Source organism: Rhincodon typus, chromosome 1 (genome assembly GCF_021869965.1).
Source record: "Rhincodon typus isolate 14 chromosome 1, sRhiTyp1.1, whole genome shotgun sequence".
Taxonomy (NCBI): Eukaryota; Metazoa; Chordata; class Chondrichthyes; order Orectolobiformes; family Rhincodontidae; genus Rhincodon; species Rhincodon typus.
In genome coordinates, this window is record NC_063332.1 from 77,072,889 (window position 1) to 77,099,507 (window position 26,619).

The 26,619-nt window shown below is 46.1% G+C and overlaps 1 long non-coding RNA gene and 2 other non-coding genes across 4 annotated transcripts; all 3 read left to right on the plus strand.

The window, feature by feature from the left end:
• Nucleotides 1-14,670: 14,670 nt before the first annotated feature.
• LOC109927993 lies at nucleotides 14,671-21,857 on the plus strand. Of its 2 annotated transcripts, none has more exons than XR_007262724.1 (5): nucleotides 14,671-14,766; nucleotides 15,063-15,155; nucleotides 18,060-18,126; nucleotides 19,698-19,758; nucleotides 21,267-21,857. It is a non-coding gene; the product is annotated as an uncharacterized LOC109927993 (long non-coding RNA). The 2 variants fall into 2 exon arrangements; XR_002260389.2 differs by having other exon boundaries at nucleotides 14,684-14,700.
• Nucleotides 17,790-17,908, plus strand: LOC125484995. The gene has a single exon (XR_007263781.1). It is a non-coding gene; the product is annotated as a small nucleolar RNA SNORA26 (small nucleolar RNA).
• LOC125484993 lies at nucleotides 18,198-18,316 on the plus strand. Its single transcript, XR_007263780.1, has one exon. It is a non-coding gene; the product is annotated as a small nucleolar RNA SNORA26 (small nucleolar RNA).
• Nucleotides 21,858-26,619: the final 4,762 nt, after the last annotated feature.

Below are 26,619 nucleotides of genomic sequence, written 5' to 3' on the forward strand. Positions count from 1 at the left end.
TGATGCAGCCTGGAATATCATGCCTCTCAGTGAAGAATTTTCTGCCGCCCAATTCACCCCATCACATTGATGAAAAATATTTGGAACATGACTCATATACTTGTGCTGAAGAAGTTTTCACCCCTTCGTCCTTGACAAAGCTCTAATACAAGTTGACAGCCCTTTCACCAAAGGCCTCTCCATGGCAGATCCCTCTCATTTTACGTTGTGAAAGAGTCTTTGACCCCTTGTAAGATTTAGTCCATGAGCTATATGTTTTTCAGAAAGGGAGTTGAAACCAGAGGTGAATTTAAAGCAATTAGTTAAGAAGCAACAAGTTTAGATATGATACAAAAGCTAAACAGTCAGAAAAGACAAATGATCCATTACAGTACAAATGGTTTACTAGTCCCATGTGGGATAAAGAGATGTGGGAACCAGAAGAATGCTGATCTCTGTGGAAGGCAGTGGCAGTCTCCTCAGAATGGTTTTCTGTTCCTGGATTGGACAGACAGATGAAGCTAATCCTTGTAGCTCTCAGTCCCCTTGACCTAGCCAAAACATTAGCTCAAAGGCTGCATGGATCACTTCAGATATTTTCCTATCTTATGTCTTAATGAGCTAAGCAAAGTGTAGGCTGAAACCCAGCATGATTTACTTCAAAAGTTCTTTTCTGTCCAAAGTGAGTTTACTTCTTAACAACCTGTTTATATATCCCTTTCTTATGTCAATCTTTCGATAAATTGTCCACAGGAACAGGTATTCCAGACAATCCCTCTTCTTTCTGTCTGAAGCCATAAAGTCATACTGTGGATTTTTGTGTATTCGGACATCCTGTTTAACCTTTACTCAGACAACTGGTTTACATAGGGATCATGAGATCCAAATTTTTCACATTTAGTAATGCCTCGTTTCAAAGCCTTGTAGAGTCATGTCCTTGGCAGAGATAGCAGACTGCTATGGAATCTGAGGGGGAAGGAGAAAGAGCAATTTCTGTAATATTCAAGAAGTTTCTTAAAATGTTATAAGGCTATTTTAATCACTTCTTACACCACAGGCACCATATTGCTCCTCTCACTTTTTAAAAGTGATAATAATTTATTTTGATTCTTTTCAATTTATACAGCTTGTAGTCATTTTATTTCCATTAGAAGAGCAACATTAAACGTCGGATGCAGGTTTATTGACAACTCAATGGTCTCAGTTACCTGACTGGAAATTATTCACCAGGGAGCAACCCTCATGAGGAATGATTTCCCCACAGCCTAGCACCAGATTTTCCTGCAACTTCCCTTCAGGGATCAGATAGTGCAGTACACATGTGCAATTTGGGTTCACAGTGATCCATATTTCAGGCATTATTGCAAAGCCTACTCAAGTGTTCACAGAATGAGAGACTACCATCCCTACCATTGCAAGGTAATCTGAGTAGTCTTCAAGACTAAAGAGAGTACTCAAGCACTTCTTTACATGGTATTTAATCAAATGCATTGCATATAAATCTCTTGCTAAAAATTCAGTTCAATACATTGAGAATCTAATGATGACCATGAATCCATTGTTGTTTGTTGGGAAAAATCCATCTGGTTCACAAATGTCCTTTAGGGAAGGAAACTGCCATCCTTACCTGGTCTGGCCTACTTGTGACTCCAGACCCACAGCAATGTGGTTGACTCTTAACTGCCCTCTGGGCAATTAGGGATGGGCAATAAATGCTGCCTGGCCAGCAACTAATGAATAAAGAATAAAAATAAAAATAAAAGAATAAAAAAAAAGAATAAAAATGAAGAATAAAGAATAAAAAAAATACAATCAGGAAGCCCTGGCTGACGGATATAAACAGGAGTGTCAAAGGTTCTGTTCTCTGTCGGAGATGGCTCTGAGGAAGTTGGATCAGTGTCAACTACTATACACGTAAATAAAAAGTGACTTGATGACAGGAGACCAGCCTCTGACGAGTTGTTCCAGTGGCAATGAGAGAAAAGAATATACTCCTGAAGAAATTTGTTTATACCAGTCATCTTTGAGTTTGGGTAAGTACTACTAGGATCATGCTGATATTTGGGAAGCTTGAGTCATTTGGTCCTGCTATGAAAGACCAGGCCAAGTTTGTGGAAAGAACGGGATACTTTTTCCCAGGAAAATACCTTGAGGCAGATGAAAACCAACACTAATTCTGTGACAATTTTTGGATCTGCAGCTCTCTAGGTTATGAGGCATCTAAAATTTCCTAAGGCACTGGACACTAAAACCCTACAAGTGTTGGTGTATTTAGATAAAGAATATTACCAACCGAAGCCTTGACAAAGAACGAGAACCCTGAGATCAGAATTGAAGGACTGAAAACAGAGGTGGTAGTCCGTGACCTCGACCAAAGAGGGCTGGGAACCTGGGAACCTGAAAAAGGAGGCGGGGTTCTACCCAATGAGGAACTTAGGACCTGAGACTAACAAATGTGGCAGGGTGCAGAGAATTTCTAGAGTGCGGGAGCAGGCCAATCGGCCCATCTAATCCCGACCGACACACCCCTCCCCCCACATCCCTGTCAACCTGCACTTCTCAGAGCGAATGCACTGAATGTGCAGATCTTTGGACTACGTTTGCAAGGACATGAGGATCCGCCACCTTTCTAACACCTCCTCGATTCCTGCTTGAGCAGGACACCACATCGTTTTCCGTTTTGCACTTTGTCGATTCCCGACCGAGTAGAGCTCCCCCCTCCTTTGTTTGTTTCCCACATCCTCCTTATTGAAGATCACCGAGCAACACATCCGTTTTCAGTCCCTCAATTCCTCATTGGTCATAATCTTATTAAACCTCGTCTCCATGCCAGGAATCGTGCCCAGGACGTTGGCAGTATGAAAGAGCAGTGCTAACCACTGAACCCCAATGCCCTGCCCACACGAGCAGTGCTACCGCAGAGCGTCAGACTTCGGTTCGATTTCGCCTTTGCGTGCCTGTCTCCGAAGCACCGAAGCCGAATGGGACAGTGGTTAGCGCTACTGCCTCAAAACACCAGGCTGCAGGGTTGGATTCCTGGCGTAGAGACGGGGTTTATCGAGATCACGATTACTGACAATTGGGACGACGAGGAAGGGAGGCGGGGCTCGCGACATTTGTCAGTTTTAGCTCCTCGACACTACATCGTGCAGAGCCCCAGAATCCCCACTTTGCAGAAACAGGGTTTTCGGCCCATCAAGTATCGACTGACCCACCGAAGAGCAGCCCACCCTACCATTTCACTCCCCCGTCCCAATGGGGGATCCACTCAACCTACTCATCATTCCAATGCAGGTGCAGGGACATGGAGATCCGCCACCTTCTTCACCTCGTGGATTTCTGATTGGGCAGGGCCGCGCTTCCTTTTCCTCATCTTCCCACTTGTCAGTGGTCGTGATTCCATAAATCCCACCTCTATGCCAGGAGTCGAACACTGGAGTTTTGAGGAGCACTGTGCGCATTAGCCCCAAGGCCTTGCCCATACTATCAAGAAAGTCTCGAACACCACGGTAGCCCCTTGGATTACCCCTCACAGAGGATGGGCCTGATGAGCCGAAGACCCTGCTCCGGCAGTGCGGGCATTCTCTGCACATTTCCTAGTTTCACATCTTGTGCATAAGTGCCGCCTCGTTGGTCGGGATCGTGGAGCACTACCTCTGTTTTCAGTCCTTCAATTCCCGGTTCTCAGGTTTAAGTGCTCTGACTTCGCGGCTATAATCGGGAACCGATACAGTTGTGAGGCTGCTGTGCTAACCACTTTGTCAAGTCGCCTCCGATAAGGGTGTGGGCAAGGGGTCGGCTTGCTGGCTCGAGGGTTCGATTCCTGCACAATCAGGGAGCAGCTACGTGTCATAAAGTTTCGTTGGATTAGCCAGAGGAACTGCAGGGTAACCTTATGAGGGTCGGTCAGTACTCGATGAGCCGACTGCGCTGCTTCTACAGTCAAGGGACTCTCTCCATTTATCCGTTTCATGTCCTCCATTCCACATTGTGCGGAGCCCCAGGCTCTTCATCCCCTCAATTATCATCTGACCCTCGGAAGAGTTGCCCACCCTATCACCACAACCGTCACCCCGCACTTCCCATGGATAATCCACTCAACCTGCACATCATTGGAATGTGCTGGCTGGGACATGGAGATCCGCCACCTTTTTCACTTCCTCGATTCCCGATTGAGCCGGACTCTACATTCTTTCGGGATTTCCCCCGCTCCTCATTGGAGCAAATCACAAGAATCCCACCTCCATACCAGGAATCAAACCCCCGGACCCTGGCGCTGTGAGACAGCAGCGCTAAGCAGTGAGCCACGGGCCGCCCCCGATCCACATGAGTCCAATCCCTTGCCCACATTGTTAAAGGAGGCGAAACGCCAAAATCTCGAACACCACGGTCAGCCCCCCGCCATCCCCCCAAAACAGCACCAGGCACCCGAGTCCCAAACCGCCTTTGGATGACTGTCTCCGTGGGCCTGTTCTCATTGTAAAAGGAGGCGGAGATCCGTGATACCGCACACTGAGGAAGTGAGGGACTAAAACAGGAGACGGTGCACCAAGACATTGCCCACACTGTCATGAGAGGCAAAGCCCCCGGGGGAATGGGTGGCCCGTTAGCAGAGTGGCTAGCACTGCAGCCTCACAACGCCAGGGACCCCGGGATCGGTTCCAGGCTTAAGTGACTGTATCTATGCGCGTATCGTCTAAGAGACCTTAAACCTGAGATCAGGACAGCTGCGGAATTGCAGGACTGGGAAAGGAGGCGGGGCCCTGCACAATGCGGAATCGAAGACGCGTGACTGAGAAACGTGGAGAGGTGCAGAGATTCCCCACACTGCAGAAGCCAGGTATTCGGCCCATCAAGAAAACGGATGTGATGTTCTGTGATCTCGATCAATGAGACGAAAAGAGACGGTGTTCTGCTCAATGAGGAATGGAAGAAGTGACAAAAGTAGCGGATCTCCATCTCCATGTCCATGTTCGAAAATGCGCGTTTTGTTTTAATTGGCCATGGGTTGTGTAGGGTCACAGGGACAGCTTCGGGTAGAGGACCGCCCGGTGTCTTAGTGGTTAGCGCTGCTGTCTCACAACGCCTGGGTCCAGTTTAGATTTCTGGCGTGGTGGTGGGGTTGATGCCAAGTGGGAAGATGAGGAAAAGGAAGTGCGTCCTTGCCCAATCAGGAATCCATGACGCGAAGATGGTGGATATCCACGTCCATGGATTCACAAGCACCGTTCAAAGACGTGCAGTTTTGTTGTATCGTCTATGGGACATGCAGAGTGACAGGCGTAGGTGACGGTGGTTGGTCTTTGGGGGAGTATTAAGAGGGTCGGTAGATACTTGATGGGCCGAATACCTGGCTTCTGAAGTGTGGGGATTCTCTGCACCCCTCCACATTTCTCAGTATTCGGCCCATCAAATATCGAACGGTACTCCGAAGAGCAGCCCACCCTACCCTAACCTGTCACTATGACCCTGCGCAACCCATGGCTGATCCATGGACATGGATATCGGCCATCATTTTCACTTCCTCTATTCCTGATTGAGCAGAACACCGCCTCCTTTCGGAGCTTCCCGCTCCACACTGGTTGAGATCACGGAACCCCACATCCGTTTTCTACTCTTCTATTCTTTATTGATCGTAATTTAATGAAACCCGCCTCCATGTCAGGAATCGAGCCCTGAACCCTGGCGTTGGGAGACAGCACCGAGCCAACGGCCCGCTTCTTATCGATAAAAGCTTCAATGCCATGACTACATCTTCAGAGGGGGTGAAACCCCAAAATCTCGAACCGCACGGTGCCACTTTGGTTAGCAGTGCCGCCCCTCACAGCGTCAGGGACCCGAGTCCCATACCGCCTTTGGGTGACTGTCTCCGTGGGCCTGTTCTCGTTGTAAAAGGAGGCGGAGATCCGCGGTGGGTGGCGGGTGGCCAGTTGGCATCATGACGGAGATCAGGTGGCGGGGCCCTGCACATTCAGTGATCGAGGAAATGAAAAAAGGTGGTGGGTATCCCTGTACATGGACATGCAAGCACAATCGAAAGATGTGCAGTTTCAGTGGATTATCCATGGGAAGTGCAGGGAGACAGGGATAGGGCAGAGTAGGGTAGGAAACTCTTCGAATGATATTAGATGGGCCGAATACCCTGCTTCAGCAATGTGGGGATTCTCTGCTCCCCGCCACTTTTTTCAGTTTAGGTGGTGCTATTCCACATTGTTCAGGCCAAGGAAAACAGTCACCCGAAGGCGATATGGGACTCGGGTGCCTGACGCTGTGAGAGGCAGCACTGCTTACCAAAGGTCACCATGCGGCTCGAGATTTTGGTGTTTCGCCTCCCTTTGACGCTGTGGGCAAGGAATTGGACTCATGTGGATTGGGGGAGGGTGGTGGGGGCGGCCCGGTGGCTCACTGGTTAGCGCTGCAGTCTCACAGCGCCAGGGTCCAGGGTTCGATTGCCTGGCATAGAGGTGGAATTCATGTGATTTCCTCCAATGAGGAGCGGGGGAAACTCCAAGGAAGGTTCCTTGCCCACACTGGAATGGAGGCGGGTTTTAGGGGCCGTGACCACTACGTGAAGAAGAAATCGAAGAGAGTGACGGATCCACTGAGTACCCTGCACATTTCCCAGTTTCAAGTCTTCGATTCCACGTTGTGCAGACCGCCGCCTCGTTGGTCGAGATCGCCTCTGTTTTCAGTCCTTCAATTCCCCTTGGTCGTAATTTCAGGTGTCTGACGTTGCGGGTATGGGGATACACACCTATATCGCCTCGCCTCTGATAAAGCGTGCGGGGCAAGGGGGCGCTCCAGGGTTCATTTTCCTGGCATAGAGCCGGGGCCCCTGCACAATCAGGGTACGGCTAAGTGTCATACAGTTTCGTTGGATTAACCAGGGGAAGTGCAGGGTGACAGGTGGGATGGCCATCGGAGGGTCGGTCAGTACTTGATGGGCCGACTGTGCTACTTCCACAGGCGAGGGACTTTCTGCACCCTGCGACATTTGTCCGTCTGAAGAAAAGATTTCTGAAGGGTCCAGGCCCGAAACGTCAGCTTTCCTGCTCCTCTGATGCTGCTTGGTCTGCTATGTTCATCCAGCTCTACACCTTGTTATCTCATCATTGGAATGTGCTGGCAGGGACATAGAGATCCGCCACCTTTTTCACTTCCTTGTTTACCGATTGAGCAGGACTCTACCTCCTTTCGGGATTTCCCCACTCCTCATTGGAGGAAATCACATGAATCCCACCTCCATGCCAGGAATCGAACCCTGGCGCTGTGAGACAGCAGCGCTAACCAGTGAGCCACCGGACCGGCCCACATTGTTAAAGGGAGGTGAAACGCCAAAATCACGAACTGCACGGTGACACTCACAGAGTCAGGCACCCGAGTCCCATACCGCCTTTGGGTAATTCTCACCGTGGGCCTGTTCTCATTGTAAAAGGAGGTGGAGATCCGTGATACCGAACACTGAGGACGTGAGGGACTAAAATAGAAGGCGTATTCCCAAGGCCTTTGCCAAGTCCGGTGAGCCAGCGGGCCGACGCCTTACCCAGACTGTCATCAAAGGCGAAGTCCTAAGGGTGGTGGCTGGCCCGTTAGCATAGTGGTTAGCACTTAGGGCCCACAACGCCAGGGACCCGGGATCGGTTCTGGGCATAAGTAACTGTGTCAAAGAGACCTGAAACCTGACATCACGACCAACAATGCGATGCTCAGTAATCTAGACCAAAGCGTACTGAGAATCTAAGAAACGAGGCGGGGCTCTGCACAATGACCTAAAATGTGGTAGATACATCCTCACACTGAGGAACCCATCAAGTATCGTCCGACAAGCATCCCACCCTGCACTTCCCCTGGCTAATCCACTGACCTGCAGGGACATGGAGATCCGCTTTGCACTTCGTTGATTCCCGACCGAGTAAAGCCCCGGCCCCTTTGTTTCCCACATCCTCCTTATTCAAGATCATGGAGCAACACATCCGTTTTCAGTCCCTCAATTCCTCATTGGTCATAATCTGATGAACCCCGCCTCCATGCCAGATATCAGGCCCTGGACCCTGGCTGCATAAGAGAGCAGTGCTAACGGACCACGTCTTCGATTCCACGTTGTGCAGAGCGCCGCCTCGTCACTCATTCTCCCGCTCCACTATGGTCGGGATCATGGAGCACCACCTCTGTTTTCAGTCTTTCCATTCCCTCGTTGGTCATGATCTCAGGTCTCTTTGATTTTGCGGAAATGGTGATACACACCTACATTGGGAATCGATCCCGGGTGCAGTGCTGACCACTGGGCCAATGGGCCACCCAGCACACCTGTGGCTTCGCCTCTGATGACAATGGTCAGGTCTTGGCGTACCGCCTCCTGTTTCAGCACCTCAATTCCTGTGTTCGGTGGGTGTGGCACAGGGTAGGCTGGTCTGGGAGATGGGGGATGCTCTCTACTCGTTCGGTCTGTACCTGATATACCGAATACTCTGTTTCTGCAGTGTCGGGATCCCTCCACATTTCTGTGTTAAGTCCTCGATTCCACATTGTGTCCAGAGTCACCAAACTGCAGAAGCACAGTATTTGGCCGATCACGTATTTAACGATACACCGAAGGGCAGCCCACCCTACCGTAACCTGTCCCGTGACCCGGAACAACCCATGGCTAAAACAAAACAAAATCGCGCATCTTCGGACTGTGCTTCCATGGACATGGAGAACCGCCATCTATTTCACTTTCTCAACTCCTGATTCCTGCTCCTCATAGGAACTACCGATGCTGGAGAATCTGAGATAACAAGGTGTAGAGAGGCTGACGTTTCGGGCCTAGACCCTTCATCTGCTCCTATGATGCTGCTTGGCCTGGTGTGTTCATCCAGCCCCGCACCTTGTTGTCTCGGATTCTCCAGCATCTGCAGTTCCTACTATCTCTAACAAGGTGTAGAGCTGGATGAACACAGCAGGCCAAGCAGCATCAGAGGAGCAGGAAAGCTGACGTTTCGGGTCTGGACCCTTCTTCAGGAAACGTTCATCCGTTTTCTGCCTTTCTATTCTTCATTGGTTGTAATCTGATGAATCCCGACTGCATGTCAGAGTCTCGAACGCTGGACCCTGGTGCTGTGAGACAGCGGCGCTAACCAGTGAGCCACTGGGCTACCCCCTTATTCACAAAAGCTCCAATGCATTCATCCTGTCAGAGGAGGCGAAACGCCAAAATCACAAACGGCACGGTGTCCCTTTGGTTAGCAGTGCTGCCCCTCACAGCGTCAGGCACCTGGGTCCCATACCACCTTTCGGTGACTGCTCCGTGGGCCTGTTCTCATTGCAAAAGGAGCCCCGCTTCGTTTCTCAGTTCCCCAGTCCTCATTAGTCTCTCAATTCCTCACTGGTCATAATCTCAGGTTTCATGTCCCTCGGGCGATGCGACCGTGGACACAGTCACTTAAGCCTGGAACTGATCCCGGGGTCCCTGGCGTTGTGAGGCTACAGTGCTAACCCCTCTGCTAACGGGCCAACCACTGCCCCTGGGGCTTCGCCTCTGATGACAGTGTGGGCAATGTCTTGGTGCACCGTCTCCTGTTTCAGTCCCTCACTTCCTCAGTGTTCGGTATCACGGATCTCCACCTCCTTTTACAATGAGACAGTCACCAAAGGCGGTATGGGACTCGGGTGTCTGACGCTGTGAGGGGCAGTACTGCTAACCAAGGGCTCCGTGGTTATATAACAGAATCACTACAGAGTGGAAACATGCCCTTCGGCCCAACAAATCCACACCAAACCTCAGAGCACCCACCCAAACCCATCCCCCTATAACCCATCTAATCTACACATCCCTCAACAATACGGGCAATTTAGCATGGCCAATCCATGCCTGAGACAACAAGGTGCAGAGCTGGATGCACACAGCAGGCCAAGCAGCATCATAGGAGCAGAAAGGCTGACGTTTCGGGCCTAAACCCTTCATCAGAATCCACCTACCCTGCACATCTTTGGACTGTGGGAGGAAACCGGAGCTCCCGGACGAAACCCACGTGGTGTTCGTGATTTTGGCGTTTCGCCTCCCTTTAACAATGTGGGCAAGGCATTGGTCTCATGTGGATGTGGATGTGGGTGTGGGCGTGGGCGTGGGCGCGGCCCCCCAGTGGCTCACTGGTTAGCGCTGCTGTCTCATATCACCAGGCTCCGGGATTCGATTCCTGGCAGAGAGGTGGGATTCATGCGATTTCCTCCAATGAGGAGCGGCGAAATCCCGAAAGGAGGTAGAGTGGAAAAAGGTGGCAGATCTCCGTGTCTCAGCCAGGTTACCCAGGGGAAATGCCGGGTGACAGGTGTGGGGGTAGGGTGGGCAGCTCTTTGGGGGGCTGGGCAGTCGGCACTTGAGAGGCCGACGAGTCTGGTGCTCTGCACAATGTGGAATGGAAGGCATAAAACTGCTAAATGTCGCAGGATGAGAGAACCCCTTGACTGTAGAAGCAGCGTAGCACTTCCCCTGGCTAATCCAACGAAACTGTATGACACTCAGCCGATCCCTGACTGTGAAGGGGCCCTGCATGCCAGAGTGGGTAGTGAGGAAAAGGATGTGAAGACAGGTGGCAGATCTCTGTTCCAATCAACATTCCAATGATGTTGAGCAGGTGACAGGTGTTGGGGATATCCACAAGATGTTGGATCATCCTTGGGGCATAGGGAGTGACAGGGGTAGGGGACAGTGCTTCTTCAGTGGGTCAGTTGCTACTTGCTAGGCAAGAATACCTTGGGCAGTGTGCATATTTCTGAGTTTCCACCTTGTCAGGAGCACCGCCTGTTTTCAGTCCTTCAATTTATGATTTTGCGGGCCTGGAGTTGTGAGGCTGCTGTGCCAACCACCCACCACTCCTTGGGGCTAATCCTCTGATGAGGGTGTGGGCAAGGAGTTGGCCCACTGGTCACACTCTCACACCGCTTTGCTCCAGGGTTCGATTCCTGGCATCGAGGTAGAGTAGGGATACCCTTCGGTGGGTCGGTCAGTACTCGATGGGCTGATAACAGTAAAGGGGCTCTCTCCATCCTGCAACATTTGTCCGTTTTATGTCCTCCATTCCTCATTGTACAGAGCCCCAGCTCTTCGACTTTCAATTATCGTCTGACCCTCGGAAGAACCGCCCACCCTACCCCCACAGCTGTCACCCCACACATCCTTTGGCTGATCCACTCAACCTGCACATCATAGGAATGAATCTGCCACCTTTTTTGTTTCTGCATCCTTTTGCGGTTTCACGCCCCCATTGGAGGAAATCACATGAATCCCACCTCCACACCTGGAATTGAACCCCAGACCCTGGTGCTGTCACACAGCAGCGCTACCCAGTAAGCCAGTGGGCCACCCCACATTCACATGAGTCCAATGCCTGGCCACATTGTCAAAGGAGGCAAAACACCAACATCTCGAGCCGCATGGTGACACCGACCACCCTACCCCCCACGCCGCCTCACAGAGTCAAGCACCCGAGTCCCATACTGCCTTTGGGTGACTGTCTCATTGTAAAAGGAGGCGGAGATCCGTGATACCGCACACTGAGGAAGTGAGGGACTGAAACAGGAGACGGTGCACCAAGACATTGCCCACACTGTCATCAGAGGCGAAGCCCCAGGGGCAGTGGGTGGCCCGTTAGCAGAGTGGCTAGCACTGCAGCCTCATAACATCGGGGACCCCGAGATTGGTTCCAGGCATTTGACTGTGTCTATGTCCCCATCGTCCAAAGGACCTGAAACCTGAGATCAGGACCAACGAGGAATTAAACCACTAATGAAGACTTGGGGGGGCGGGACTGAGAAAGGAGGCAGGGCCCCACACAACGTGAAATCGATGACCTGAAACTGAAAAAGTTGCAGGGAGCAGAGAATTCCCCTACTGCTGAGGCAGGGCATCCGGCCCATCTAATTGTGTTCGTACAGTATCCTGCCCTATTCCTGTCACCCTGCACTTCCCATAGCTGTTCCACTGCACATCTTTCAACTGTGCTTGCATGTCCATGTACAGGGATACCCACGACCTTTTTTCATCTCCTCAATTACTGAATGTGCAGGGCCCCACCACCAGATCTCAGTCATGATGCCAACTGGCCACCCACCACCCACCGCAGATCTCCGCCTCCTTTTACAATGAGAACAGGTCCACAGAGACAGTCACCCAAAGGCGGTATTGGGACTCGGGTCCCTGACGCTAAAAGGCAGCACTAACCAAGTAGCCACCGTGCCGTACAAGTCTTTGGCGTTTCGCCTCCTTTGACAGTGTGAGCAAGGAATTGGAGCTTTTGCGGATTGGGGGCGGCCTGATGACTGACTGGTTAGCGCTGCTGCCTCACAACGCCTGGGTCCACTGTTCGATGGAGGCGGGGTTCATAAGATTACTGCCAATGAGGAAACTAAAACTGACAAATGTGGCGGAGTGCAGAGAATCCCTATACTGCAGAAGCAAGGTATTCGGCCCATCAAATGTAGACCAACCCTCCCAAGGGCATCCCATCTAAACCAGCCTACCCTTCCCCACCCCTATCCCTATGACCCGGCACTTCCCCTGGCTAATCCACTGAACCTGCACATCTTTCTAACGAGATCTGCCACCTTTTTCACTTCTTTGATTCCTGATTGAGCAGAGCCACGCTTTTTCCCCCTCTGTCATCCAGACAACCCCTCACCGCACCTCCATTTCCCACTCCACAGGTCTTAAGAACCCCGGCCTCCAAACATAATAAAGATAGGGGCCCCCTTTTCCAACCCGTCAGCCTCCACATCCAATGTATCATCCTCAAACACTTCTGCCAACTCCAATTAGACCCCACCACCCAGAACATCTTCCACTCCCCACCCCTCTCTTGCCTTCCATAAGGACCATTCCCTTCACCTCTCCTTAGTTGGCGCCATGCTCTCCACCCACCACTCCAACCTGCCCGGTACCTTCTCCTGTAACCATAAAAAATGCAACACCTGCCCACACACCACTTCCCTCACCTCCATTCAGGGCCCCAAACAGTCCTTCCACGTGAGACAGAACTTCACTTGCAACTCTTCCAACCTCGTCTATTGCATGTGGTGCTCCCAATGCGATCTTCTCTATATCAGTGAAACCAAATGTAGACTGGGTGACAGTTTCACTGAGCATCTTCACCTGGCCCATAACAACCAACCTAACCTCCTGGTCACCACCCATTTTCAACTCCCTCTCCAACAAGTCGCAGTGACTCACACTGCCAATTTGAAGAACAACATCTTATCTTCAGCCTGGGCACCTTACAGCCCAGAGGGCTCAACACTGAGTTCCCCAATTTAAAAAACTTCCCAGCCATAAGACCATAAGCAATAGGAGCAGAAATTTGGCCATTCGGCCCGTCGAGTCTGCTCCACCATTCAATCATGGCTGATAAGTTCCTCAACCCCATTCTCTCACTTTCTCCCCGTAACCTTTGATTCCCTAGCTCCCCTTCCAGCTGCCAACCAGATTCATCCCTCCTGTCGACCAACCAGGTCGTACCTGCTACCAGTGTCCAACTATCACCACCATTCCGCCCCCGCCCTCTTTATCTGCAGCTCCCCGTACCCCCACATCCAGTCCTGAAGAAGGGTAATACCCGAAACGTTGGCTGCTCCTTTCATATGCTGCCTGGCTTGCTGTGTTCTTCCAGCTTCCTGTTCGTCTACCTTAGATTCCAGCATCTGCAGCTTTTTTTTGGTTTGTTACTCCTCATTATTCAAGATCACAAAGCAACACATCCGTTTTCTGTCCTTCTATTTCCTCAATGATCGTCATTGCCACCATGGCGGGAATCGGATCCTGGAGCCTGGCGTTTGTAAGGCAACAGAGCTAACCACTTAGAAATTGAGCCCCCCGCCCCGTCACATCAACCCCAAGGCCTTGCATACATGTCGAAGGAGGCGAAACGGGAAAGTGTCGAACAGCACGGTGGCCCCTTGGTTAACTCACACGGGTCCGATTCAGCCTTTGGGTCACTATCTCCTTGAGCTTGATCTCACTGTCAACGGAGAATTAAAACAGGAGGCGGTACATCAAGACGTTACCCTCAAAGTCAAGAGAGGCTAAGCTCCAAGGGTGGTAGGTGGCCCGATGGTTAGCACTACAGCTCGCCACCTCCAACAACGTATGGGACACGGGATCGATTCCAGGCATAGGTGAGTGTATCCATGCTCGCATTGTCAAAGAGACCTGTAACCTGAGAGATCACGAGCAGCGAGGATTTGAAGGTCTGAAAACGGAGGTGGTGCTCCGTGATCTTGACTACCGAGAAACGAGGCAGGGCTCTGCCTTGAGTGCAGAAGCAGGGAGACGCAGGTTGCGACCCCTCAGCATGCGGAGGAATTGCAAAAGGAGACTAAGGGTCCACTGCAGCTTCACAGCCGCTGCATTTTTCCAGCAATTTCTGATATTGTGCTATGAAACGAGGCGGGGCGCAGAAGTCTCGCCTAATTGCTTAAAGGAGGAGTTGGAGGCGGGAGATCTCGCCCCGCTGTCCCTGCTCGCTTTGAAGCTGTTACGGAGGCGGAGCTGTGAATCCCGCAGTGAAAATACCCGATCCGTCCGCAGTGAACAGAGCGGGGAGGTGGTGCCTACCGCGGTCTCCGGCTGGGGCATTGGCGGTAGCCGCTGCGCTGACTGGTGCGTGTCTGTGAGGGAGGCGTGTCCCGGTGACTGTATAAAACGATACACGCCCGGAGGCCCCGCCTCTTTGCTTGTGCAGCTGCTGCTGGGTGAGCGCGTGTCAATGGGATCCGGCTCCGTGCGCGGTAACCGCGTGGTGCGGCTGCCGGCCCGCAGTAAGACCCGGGAAACTGAGGGCAGTGAGGCGCCTCGGCCACTGTCCGGGGAAGTGAGGGGGTGTGGGAGTGATGGTGGTGAATACACCGCCCGATCCCATGGAAGAAGCGCTGGGGTTTGGGCCGCCGTGACTTGGGGGTAGTTGGTGCTTTATTCGGGGCCTGTTCTTTTTTTTTTCCTCCGACGCCTCGTTACCAGAATCCCGGGAAAGAAAAGTGAGAGAGTCTAATCGGTCAGGAAGGTGTAATTGCATGGACTGAATTTATTGAGTTTTTAAATGTTTCTTTTTTTTAAGGACCCGGACATTAGAGAGGAGTCCCAAGAAATGGCGTTTGTGAGCAGACCAGCCGGAACGGAAGTGGCCCACGTGGCATTGAGTAATATTCAGGTGAACATCCATGATATTTTCATTGATATTGCCCTGAAAATATTTGACTCGCCGTAAATCAGTTCAAAAATCATTTTGTTACTGAGGATGAATTGGCTTAGATGGGGGATGGGCTGTATTAAGGGTGCAGCTGGCCTGTCACCAAGGGACATGAATTCAATCGCAACCCTGAACTTTTTGTTTTGTCTAGGCTGCTGGCCTGGTCCCTGGTATAGGGAACATCCCTGGCTCAATTTCTTACCTTTGTTAATACCACTGACTGAATACTAAAGGTTGTGAGGCAAGAAATATTGCTGACTAAAACATCTTGGGAAAGAACTGGAAATGTCGGTTTTTAGGTGTATGTGGGAGTAAATTGAAATTTACTTTCACTTTCATGCCAGCTCTCTGTAACCCTTAAACCTATTAGTTAAAAATCTATCTTATCTCCCCTCCATGAATTTATTCAATGTCCAGCATCCATTTTTATTTCATCATTCTGGCGATGAGGGTGTTGCTGGCTAGGTCAGTATTTATTGCTCATCACTGAGTGCAGTTAAGAGTCAGCCACCTTGTTCTGGGCCTGGCGTCCCATGTAGTTCAGACCAGATAAGAATGGCAGTTTCCTTCCTTAAAGGATATTGATGGATAAACCCATCTGGTTCACCAATTAGTAATGGACTTGTGGTCATCATTTGACTCTTAATTCCAGACTTTTATTGAATTCAAATTCCACCATCTGCCATGGCAAGATTCAAACTAGGTTCCTCAACCAGTAGCTGGGTTTCTGGATTAACAGCCCAGCGATAATACCACAAAGTCATCACCTCCCCTGTATCCAGTACAGTATCAAATCCATCCACTTGATCCTTGGGTGGTGAATTCTGCCAATTCTCTACCCTTTTATGAGAAGTTACTTTTCAGTCATAGAGAGGTGCAGCATGGAAAGAGACCCTTTGGTCCAACTTGTCCATGCTGACCAGGTGTCCTAAATAAATTTAGTCCCATTTGGTGGTGTTTGACCCCTATCTCTTTAAACCTTCCTATTCATATACCCTTCCAGATACCTTTTAAATGTTGTAATTGTACCTGCCTCCACCACTGCCTCTGGCAGCTTGTTCCATACATGCACCACCCTGTGCATCAAAAAGTTGCCCCTTGGGTCCCTTTTGAATCTTTACCCTCTCTCCTTTAACCTATGCCCTATAATTTTGGACTCTTACCCCACTCTGGGGTAAGAAACCTTGTTTGTATCTATGCCTGTCATGATTTTTTAAACCTTTGTAAAGTCACCTGTCTGTCTCCACTCCAGGGAAAATAGCCCTAATCTTTTCTGAACTGTTTCAATTCTCTCAACATCCTACCTATAGCAGGGTGACCAGGATTGGATGCACTATTCCAAAAGAGGCCTAAATCTGTAACCCCTTTATCCTAAAACAATAGCCCCTCATTCTAGATTAGCCCACATGAAGTGTCTAGGTCTACTTTGTCAATCCCCTTTTTGTGTTTTATGTACCTCAATTAGATCTCATTATCTTAACCCCTGAGAGTATAGGCCTAAACTACTTATTCCGTCTTGATAAGACAAATGCCTTATTGCTGTAATCCATTTCAGTGCACAAGTTGGGCTGAAACATCAGTGCTCCTTAGTCTGAGCTGTCCTTTTAAAAGATGATTTTAAATTCATTTTGTTTTATTACAAAGTGCTGGAGGAACTCAGCAAGTCCAGTAGCATCTGTGGAGAGTGCAGCAGATTTCATTTTTTGAATCCATGTGACTGTTTGGTATATTTCTGTTTGTTAATTTTGACAAAGGAGCAGCGCTTCGAAAGCTTTTAATTTCAAATAAACCTGTTGGACAATAACTTGGTGTCTTGTGATATCTTGATTTTTGTCCACCCCTGTCCAATACCAGCACTCCATATCTTGCAAATCTTCAGAGAAGTGCAATAAGTTCGGAAAAGGGCAACAAAACAAATTCTGTTAAGTGTAGATTGCGTACCAAGTTGACCTATATTACTACTTGGCCATCTATTTTTCTGCCACAACATGAAAGAAGCATGCCATTGTGTCTGCTACTTGTATTAAAACAAATAAGTTGTCTGACCTAGACTATGATAAAAGTTAAGGTTACACAATTTTGGGTCAGTGCAATCTCTATCCAGTTGCACATTCTTGATGTGGAAGTCCTCTGTCACTGTTGGATTGTTGCTGGCAATTTCTTTCTTCTGTTCCATTACCACACAAATTGCTGCCTGTTGTAAGCTTTTGCTGCCAGAAAGGTATTGTCATAGTTGCACATGTCAAAGGCTGCACCAAGAGCTAAATGAGTTATGTACACTGTATCTAACTCCAAAGGTGCATTCAGGTTTAATTGCCTCAGCGACACTTCATGACTTAAGTTACCTAATGTGAAATGCTGGAAGGTACAGATTTGTTATCTTGTAAATTTCATCTGGAGCAAGTAGGATGTGGCCCCATGGGTGGTTTGTAGTAAACAAATATTTTTTAACTAGCCAATTAATGTGTTGGTCAATTTTCATGTGTTACTGTTATTACAGGAAATTTATGGTTTCAAGTGGATTGATGACTGCCTGCTTATATATTCATCTGAAAGGTGCAGTGTCATAAATGTCCACGTGACCCCTTTATAGCTTTGCCCATTTAAAACTGACAGTGTCTTAAGTGGCCAACACAGAAGGGTAGATCATTTTCATTCTCAAACCCAAAGCAAAGTGCCTGTGAATGCTTTGGATCCTGTCGAGTGGAACATATTTCCTAATGTTATTGCAAACTAGCTTTTAAATTCAACAATAGCTGTATGATTCAGATAAAAGATTTGCAGGTTAATTTTGTTGAATTGATTTGTGAAGATCAAAATTTGATGGCTTGCGTTTTTACCTGTAACTTTTTTCACCATTTGCAGGGAAATGAAAAACCAAGCAATAGATGACATTGGAAAGAAGAAATGTGAATCTAAGAATTACCATCAAGTAAGATTGAGGGAGGGAACCACTTGCATCAAAAGGCTTGAATTTTATTTGTATTGGCTCCCCCTCCATCATTGCCCATCTAAGACAGGCAGTGTCCTAGGTGGCCAACACAGAAGGGTAGAATATTTTCTCTCTCAAACCCAAAGCAAAACGATTGTCGATGCTTTGGATCCTGTCGTGAGGAACAGCTACATCCTGATATCAACTGTACTAATCTTTAAAAATGGCAAGTCAAGGTCAAAGTGTAGAGTCTACTGTGTCAAATTGAGATTGCAGGTGACTACCATTATACTTTACAAAATACTTGGCTTCCACTGATTGCAGCCTCTTTTGAATATGGTCTTGAGGCAGTTATGTTTTAGCACCCATTGCACAATTGTGTGAATTTCTGGATGGCAGATTGCATGGTGCAGATGTATGAATGCTAATATAAGCTGACATGCTGCATGCAGGGCTCAATCAAACAAATACAATAGAATTTTACCAATGTGTGTGCTGAATGTTAAGGTTACATGTGTTAAATTCTTGTAGAGAAATAGTTGAAAATAGATGTTAAGTAGTATGTGAAACAATTGAATTTTGGGGCCTGGGCAGTGTATTTGAAGAATAGTATATAACTTCCATGATGTCTTGGTTAAAGACTGTGCAATGAGGCATGAATAATTCCATTTTAGAAATGACACTTGACAGTCCTGGCATGGCTGCCTCCAAGGCAAACTAAAATCACATTAGGCCTTTTATTTCCATATGCAAATAGGCTAATGCTTGTCTCATGTTTGTCCTTTTCCATCAAGGTGTAATTGAATATGATTTATGACAGGAGTGCCTGTGTATGTATTGAATTCCATTTTGTTTGCCTGACTGCCTGTTGTGCCTGAACAATAGTGTTGTCAACTCCATTTCTGTCCTGTGTTCAGTATCTTAGATGATCAGTGCAAAAGGGTGATTTGTATCATCTAAAACAAAACCTTGTGTCCAATTTTGGATCTTGTTGGGGGAACCATTTGAATTCTTGAACATAATACATTTCCAAATTTCTAATATTTTAGAAATGAAATAAGAGTAAAATTGCCACTGGGTTGTGATCAAAATTTGAAACAACATTTATCTATGTACTTAAACAAATTGAACTAGAAACAAGGAAATAAATAGTATTCTTGGAGAAAATTAAGGTGCAAGTGTGAGAAAAACCTTGAGCACTTTCACCAGCTTTGTGTCAGGCAAATAGTGTCTTAAATGGCCAAGAACAAATGAGGGGGGTTGAAGGGAGGATAAAGATGATATTTTGTCTCAAAACCAAAGTCAAGTAGTTGATGCTGCTTGGGATCCTGTCAGAAGGAATAGCTACCTTTTATGCAAAGAAAAATGGATAATTTTAAGCCCAGGTTTGACATTCACCTAAACAAATCTTTGGATGACCAGCATCAAACTTTCTGAGCAGATGCCATCCTGTGCATTTTTCATTGTAGTTCATAGTTGACTTTATTAGATGGTGTTAAATCTCTGTACTCTTATATACATTGAGTTATGCTGTAAGTACTAACTCTCTCTTTCTCATTTTTCTTAAATAGAAAAGCTGAACCATGAAATAAGTGCTTAAACATGGAGGAACATTCAAGGATATGTGCAGAGGTCAGATGCTCAATTACATTGAAATGTCATATCCTATCCTATCCCTTCCAGCTTTGTCTAAGACAGATTCTTAAATAACAGTTTCTTATTAAGGGTGAAATAATATTCTCTCTAAAACCCAAAGCAAAGAGATTTGGTGTTTTGGATCCTGTTGGAAGGAATAAACTTGTTACTTGTATTTGCATTACCATTGAAATAAGGAACAGCTCATTTCTCCAAACTTGTCATTAAAGCAGTGACATTGTGTAGGCAGGTTGGAATATAATATTACCTCCAATATTTCACAAGGAGTCTATTCTTGGCCACTTCCTGTTTCATATCAGCATACTGCCCCTCGACAGCATCTGAAAATTCACCATCCATCTCCATTATTCATTGACATTCAGCTGTATCTTAACTCCCCATCTTAGTCTGTCCTGTGTCTCTAATATTGCTTGACTGACATCCTCTACTGGATGAGCAGCGACTTCCTCCACGAATTGGATAAAGCAGGGCCATGTCTTTGATAATAACTGCAAACTCTTGCCTTGTCACCAACAACATTCCTCTTGTGACTAAACCAGACTGTTCTTTTGTTCTATGTGACCATCAGGCTGATGCATTCAGGCCACCAATAAAATCACTGATTTCCAGTAGTCTTATGTGCACTTGTTTCACTAAGATGAAAATTTCTCATGCTTTTTTCCAAATCCCTCCATTGTCTTATTTCCTGTTCAGCCTGGCAACCCTCAAATTCTGACTTTTTGATCAACCCTAATTGTTGCTGCAGTGCTGGCAGCTACATTTCCAGTGCTCAAGGTGGCAAGGTGTGGAATTTCCTCCCAAACTATCTTTCCATCTTTTGTTCTTCTTTCTGTTCCGTTCGAGGTACTCCCTAAAATACACGTTTTGAAGCTTTTGTTAATATGCCCTAATATTTTGCATTGAATGTCAAGTTTTATTTCATAGCCCTGCAACAGGCAGTAGATGTTTGACTACATTAAAGGTGTAATGCCAATACCAGCTGGTGCTTTTTTGTTCACTTTCATTTATTTACACTTTCCTAATAAGTCACAATCTAGCAAAGTGGAGATACGCCTGTGTATACCTCCTTATCAGATCTGAATTAATATTTTACTCAAAATTACTTGAAGCAAGATATTGTCACCCTAAAATTATTACTGCCTTCTACTTAATTAGGAAATGTCCCTTTCACACAGCTGAATTTGAAAAATACCGTAATTGAAACTAAGCAGCTCCAGTGTATTTTATAATGCTTAGTGATACAGTGTAGAAGAGGCCCTTCAGCCCATTGAGTCTGTGTCAACCTATTGACAGTAATTCCCATTTCCCAGGACTTGGCCCATAGCCTTGAATACTTTGTTTCTGTAATGTTGCCTATGAATTTTGGTTTGAATGGTACTGGCAGTTTTAAAAATTCAATTGTATGGTTTTGTTTAGGGGTACATTAAAGTGATCATTTTGTTGAAGTACTTAATTAGAAGTTCTTTCCCTTTTTTCTACAACAGGCATGCCAGCACCCTGTACATGTCATTGGAATAGTTGTGGATCGTGATCATGAAGGGGAGGAAGCCACAAGTTTAAATTTTTGTGAAGTAGAATGCAACTAATTTTTAAACTTCTCATGCGAGAATAACTTGCTTGAGGGGGAATGAGGGAAATGTATATTTGATTTGTAAAATTATCTTGTAGAAACAGGGGTAATGCAAGATTTGAGATTTTGTAAATGTTCTCAATTCACCTGTTCAAACTGATTATGATATCTCTGGAGCAGTTAGGACTTGAATCCAGACCTTCTGGTGCCAAAGCAGGGACACTACTGTGGCACCAGTCCCTTGAGACTTTGTATTCATGAACACTACTGTGATTTATTTGCCATTGTGTTTGTAGTTAGCTTCATATAATGTTTTAGGTATTGCAATTAGTTACTGATAATATGCCCCAATAAATATATAATAGTGCCAAAGTTGTTTTTTTCCTAAAGCTTACTTGCTACCCAGTGTTGATTTACCAATCCAGTTACAACTGATTGTATAATTGCTATGTTCTGGATCTTGCAATTGATTTTAAGATTTAATGTAATAAATGTTTACACCCTGGTTAGTTGCATAACCTTGGGAAATTTACTTCAATGCAACGGACAATTTTTTTTTTTTTTTTTGTCACATTCATCTAGCAACTCTTACCAGTCATGCAGTTATACTCTAACTCTAAATAAAACCAGGCAGACCATCTGGTCGTGTCTGAGGCATCAAAAATAATGATGGCAAACATGTCCCTCTAGGTCCTACAATGTCCTCACTAATGTTCATCATTCTGTGTGCCTACTATTATTGAGATAAATGGCTAGACTTTGAACATATCTAGCAACTCAAAATGGGGCATCCATGATGTGCTGTATCATCGGTGGAAGAATTGTCCTCTGATTAAAATTTTAATGTCATGGTATAGTATATTCCCTGCTCTAAAGTTTTGGAGTAGATCTGTAGCTCTGGTTGTGGGTGTTGAAGTTGGTTGGCTCGCTGAGCTGGTTTGTTGTTTTGCAGATGTTTCCTTACCATGCTTGGTAACATCCTCAGTGCAGCCTCCGATGAAGCGTCAGTGTGTTTTCCTGCCTGGTTTTTAAACTCTGGGGTCTGTTGAGATGGATTGCCTCACTTCTGGTTTTCCTTCATAGTGGAATGTATATGGGGTCGAGTTCAATGTGTTTATTAATAGCATGCTTCCAGGAATTCTCGTGCTTGTCCATGTGGATTGAGATGAGTGAGTATTGGTCATGTCTTTTTGTAGCCAGTTGGTGTTCATGTACCCTTGTTGTTAGTTTCCTCACTGTTTGTCCGATGTAGTGTTTCTCGCAGTCTCTGCAGGGGATTTTGTAAATGACATTGGTCCTGTCCATGGCGGGGAGTGGGTCTTTAGTTTGGGTGAGCAGTTGTCGTAGGGTTGATGTGGGCTTGTGTGCCACTCTGATGCCCAGCGGTCATAGGAGTCTTGTGGTGAGTTCCGACGTGTTCCTGATGTAGGGTAGTGAGTGTGTGTCGGGGTGCGTAGAATCTTTCTGATGCTGTTCTTATAGGCATCTTCTGACCCAGTTCCTTGGATATCCATTATCCTTGAACACTTGGAAGAGGTATTCTTCTTCCTCTGCTGTTACCATCAAGTCAGGTCGTTGACCCTAGTTCCATGAAGAGTGAAGGAGATGTTCCAGAAGTAGCATCAAGTATTTTTTGAAAGTGGCGTCAACCTGGAGAAGCTACAAAACAGGACTAGTGTGCTAAACAGCATAAACAGAAAATCATGGGAGTTAAGCAAATTAAATTCTGCAGTCCTGTCCTATGCAGTTGTGATTGGTGGACAGTTGAAACCACTCACGAGAGGAGGAGGAGGACTTTGCTCAGCTTAAGACTTTCTCTTTCAGTCCTTGTCATGTAATTTGCCAGGGTGCTGGTCCCAGCATAGGTCAAGTGAAGCCAATCCTAATAGAATAGTTCCCACCTACCGCAGTACTGCTACCAGTATCCCATGAACTGAAACCCATTCCTCCCACATCGAATTTTGAGCTACAGTTTTAATTCCTTGACCCATTAGTCTGTACCAATAGCTCAGGTAATAATACTGAGATTATTACATTGGAGGTTCTGCTTTTCTATTAGCTCCTAAATATTCAAAGGTTTTTGGCAAAATCTAGTTTGACTGGTACTAATGATGATGAAATCTATCCCTCCCTCTCCAAGTTCTTCCCCACCCTGAGGAGATGTCTTTAACCCTGGTACTAGGATGCTGACAGTCTAACCCCATAATTATACTGTCCCCTCCAGTACTACATTGCTATTTTCTTCCCCTGCTTGAAGTCTCATGTTGCTGTAGTCAGTTTGCTCATTCTCCATGCAGTCCTCCTCTTCTCTGCACTGCTTACAAGAACCTCTTGAGTAATTGCAGGTGCTGAGGTTCCTTAAACTAAAAATAAAAATTTTAATACTGATCTAATATTTAAGCAGTTATTTTTAACAGAAATAAGAAATCAGTAAACACAAACTAAGGCCTTACTTTAAAGACTAGAAATATTCACCAGTCCTACTCTCCAATCAAAAACAGAAGAACTGCAGAAGCTGTAAATCAGGAACAAAAACAGAAGTTGCCTGAAAAGCTCAGCAAGTTTTAAGCACCTGGTGAAGAGGAATCAGTGTTAATGTTTCAGGTCTGGTGATCCTTTCTCCGAATTGAGCCTCCCAAGTCAGAAAAATGATTTGACATGTGGTGATGTCAGCAAACAGGGAGGAACTCATGATCTTGGGTGATATCTTCAATCTACAAATATAATTTTCAGGGCCTGTAAGGATAATTATCAAAAATTGAAGTTAATGCACAATTATAATCCAGTTACACCAAATTCAAGTAACATTTTCAATTTTGTTTAGAACATGCCTAACAGTGCAGAGTTGAGGCCTTTGAAGAAACCTTGCAGGAGAATGAATTTGTTCTCAGCCATGTATTGATTTGTGTTATTCTGCACATTTGTTGACTTCTAAAGTTGTTTGTTAACTGGAGTAATAATAGTAAAAATGAAGTTATCCTGTCGCATTCTGAGCTGTAAACTTGTGGTTGGCCCACAGTGCAAGAAATGCATTAACAGCTGCATGATACAGATAGGTCCACCATGGTGAGGGGCAAGAACTAATCAAGTAATTCAGGGAAAATGATACTGTTAGCCAATTTTAATAGATGTTGATTTGTAGGCCAGTTTGTTGACAGAAGAATTTGAAAGTCTTGAGTAAACGATTCTGAATGGCACTGAATTGGTCACGCAGAGGGTAGTGCATGTACAGAATGAACTGCCAATGGAAGTAGTGGAGGCTAGTGCAATTACAACATTCGGAAAGCATCTGGATGGATATATGAATAGGAAGGGTTTAAAGGATATAGGCCAAATGCTGGCAAATAGCACTAGATTAATTTGGCTTATCTGGTTGGCATTGGATGAGTTGGACTGAAGGATCTGTTTCCGTGTTGTACATCTCTATGACTGTCTGGTAGGATTGATCAGTGACCTCGAACTGACTCTTGACAACACTGTTGATAACACTCTTCTCTGAAATAAATAATGTTTCAAGTTTCCCACAATATAAACCCAAAATGGCTCCTTTTGAGTATTTGAGAATGGCTGGGAATTTGGAAATACCTTTGCTATGTCAGGAAAGGCAAGAATGATTTTTCAGTTCCAATTCTTTGAAATGAAACTGACCAACAGGGAAGATCTGTAGAAGCTACATTGCTGTGTTGAACTTCTGAAGTTCTCAAGTTGCTATGGCACAGGAAGAAGCCATTCAGCTCAATAAGTCATTTTGAAATGATTGGTCATTTCTGCTTCTACCATGCTAATAAACAGTGGATTCCAGGTTATTACTACTTGCTGTGTAAAAATGTTCTACCTCAAATATCCCGTACATCTCGTATCTAAATCTGTATATATCTGGCCTGTATTCATTTTACTATCAGCAATAGAAATGGCTTTCCTTATCTATTTTATCTAAATCTGTTATCATCTTATGTACTGCTGTCAAATCTCCAAGCATCTTTGATCCAAGAAGGACAATTCTATCTTCTTCAATCTAACTGTATAGCTAAAATCTCTCATCTGTGACCAATCTCATTAATCTGTACACCTTTTCATCAACCCTGACATCCTTTCTGATGTGGTGACCAGAATTGAATGCAATACTCTAGCTGGGTTGGGGCCTGGGGGGGAGGGGTGATGGTGCCCAAACCTTTAAACAACTTCAGACAAACTTCTCCTACTTTGGTACTCAACACCTCCATGCATTGTATTTGCATTGCTAACTTCTCAATATGACCTATCACGCTGAAAGATCTACACTTATAAAAGCCCAGGTTCTGACATTAAGTGGAGATTGCCTCTTTCTGTCCTTTCTGCCAAAGTTACACACAAATTTCATCTGCTATTTGCCCATTCTGAAAGTGTACCTATGTTCTGTTGGAGTTGATTGGAATCATGCTCACTGTTTGCAACAATGCCAAGTTTGGTAAGGCAGCAGACTTGATAAGTAGGTTACGATTAAAAACAAACAAGTTGAAACTCTGACACCTGTACAAAAAGACACAGCAAACCCAGAAACAGTTGTTGAAGCATTTCAAGGAAAAGTAGTTGTTTGGCCTTCGTGTATAATGGAACAGACTTAAGTGGCAAGTGTATCTCATTTTCTCAAAGGTTAGATGTGATTTTTTGATTGGAAAATAGTGATATTTTTCACTATTTTAATTTTTTTAAAACACAGTAAAAATACAGGTGTAAAATTATTGATGTTTATTAGTAATGTTTATTTACAGATACATACAGCATGGGTTACTCCACCCCTGCATGAGTTCATCTGCCAAAACTTTCATTCATGCTATTGACCCCATATTGATTATGCCAAAGTGTTCTTGGCTAGTCATCTACATTGTACCTTCCATAAACGTATGATCATCCAAATGTCTGCTGTTCAAAACTATACTCACACCAAATCCCAGTCATTACCCTTGACATAAAGTGGCTCCTGGTCAAGCAATTTAATATTCTTAATCTTGTTTTGAAATCCCTCCATAGTCTTGAAGTCCATTCCTTTAAATCTCTGCAATCCCCTCCAGCCCCAGACCCTCCAATGTCTGCACCCATTTGGTGCTGGCCTCTTGAGCAATTCCAACGTTTATCATAGATAACAAGGTGTAGAGCTGGATGAACACAGCAGGCCAAGCAGCATCAGAGGAGCAGGAAAGGTCCTTCAGAAGGTCCAGACCGGAAATGTCAGCTTTCCTTCTCCTCTGATGCTGCTTGGCCTGCTGTGTTCATCCAGCTCTACATCT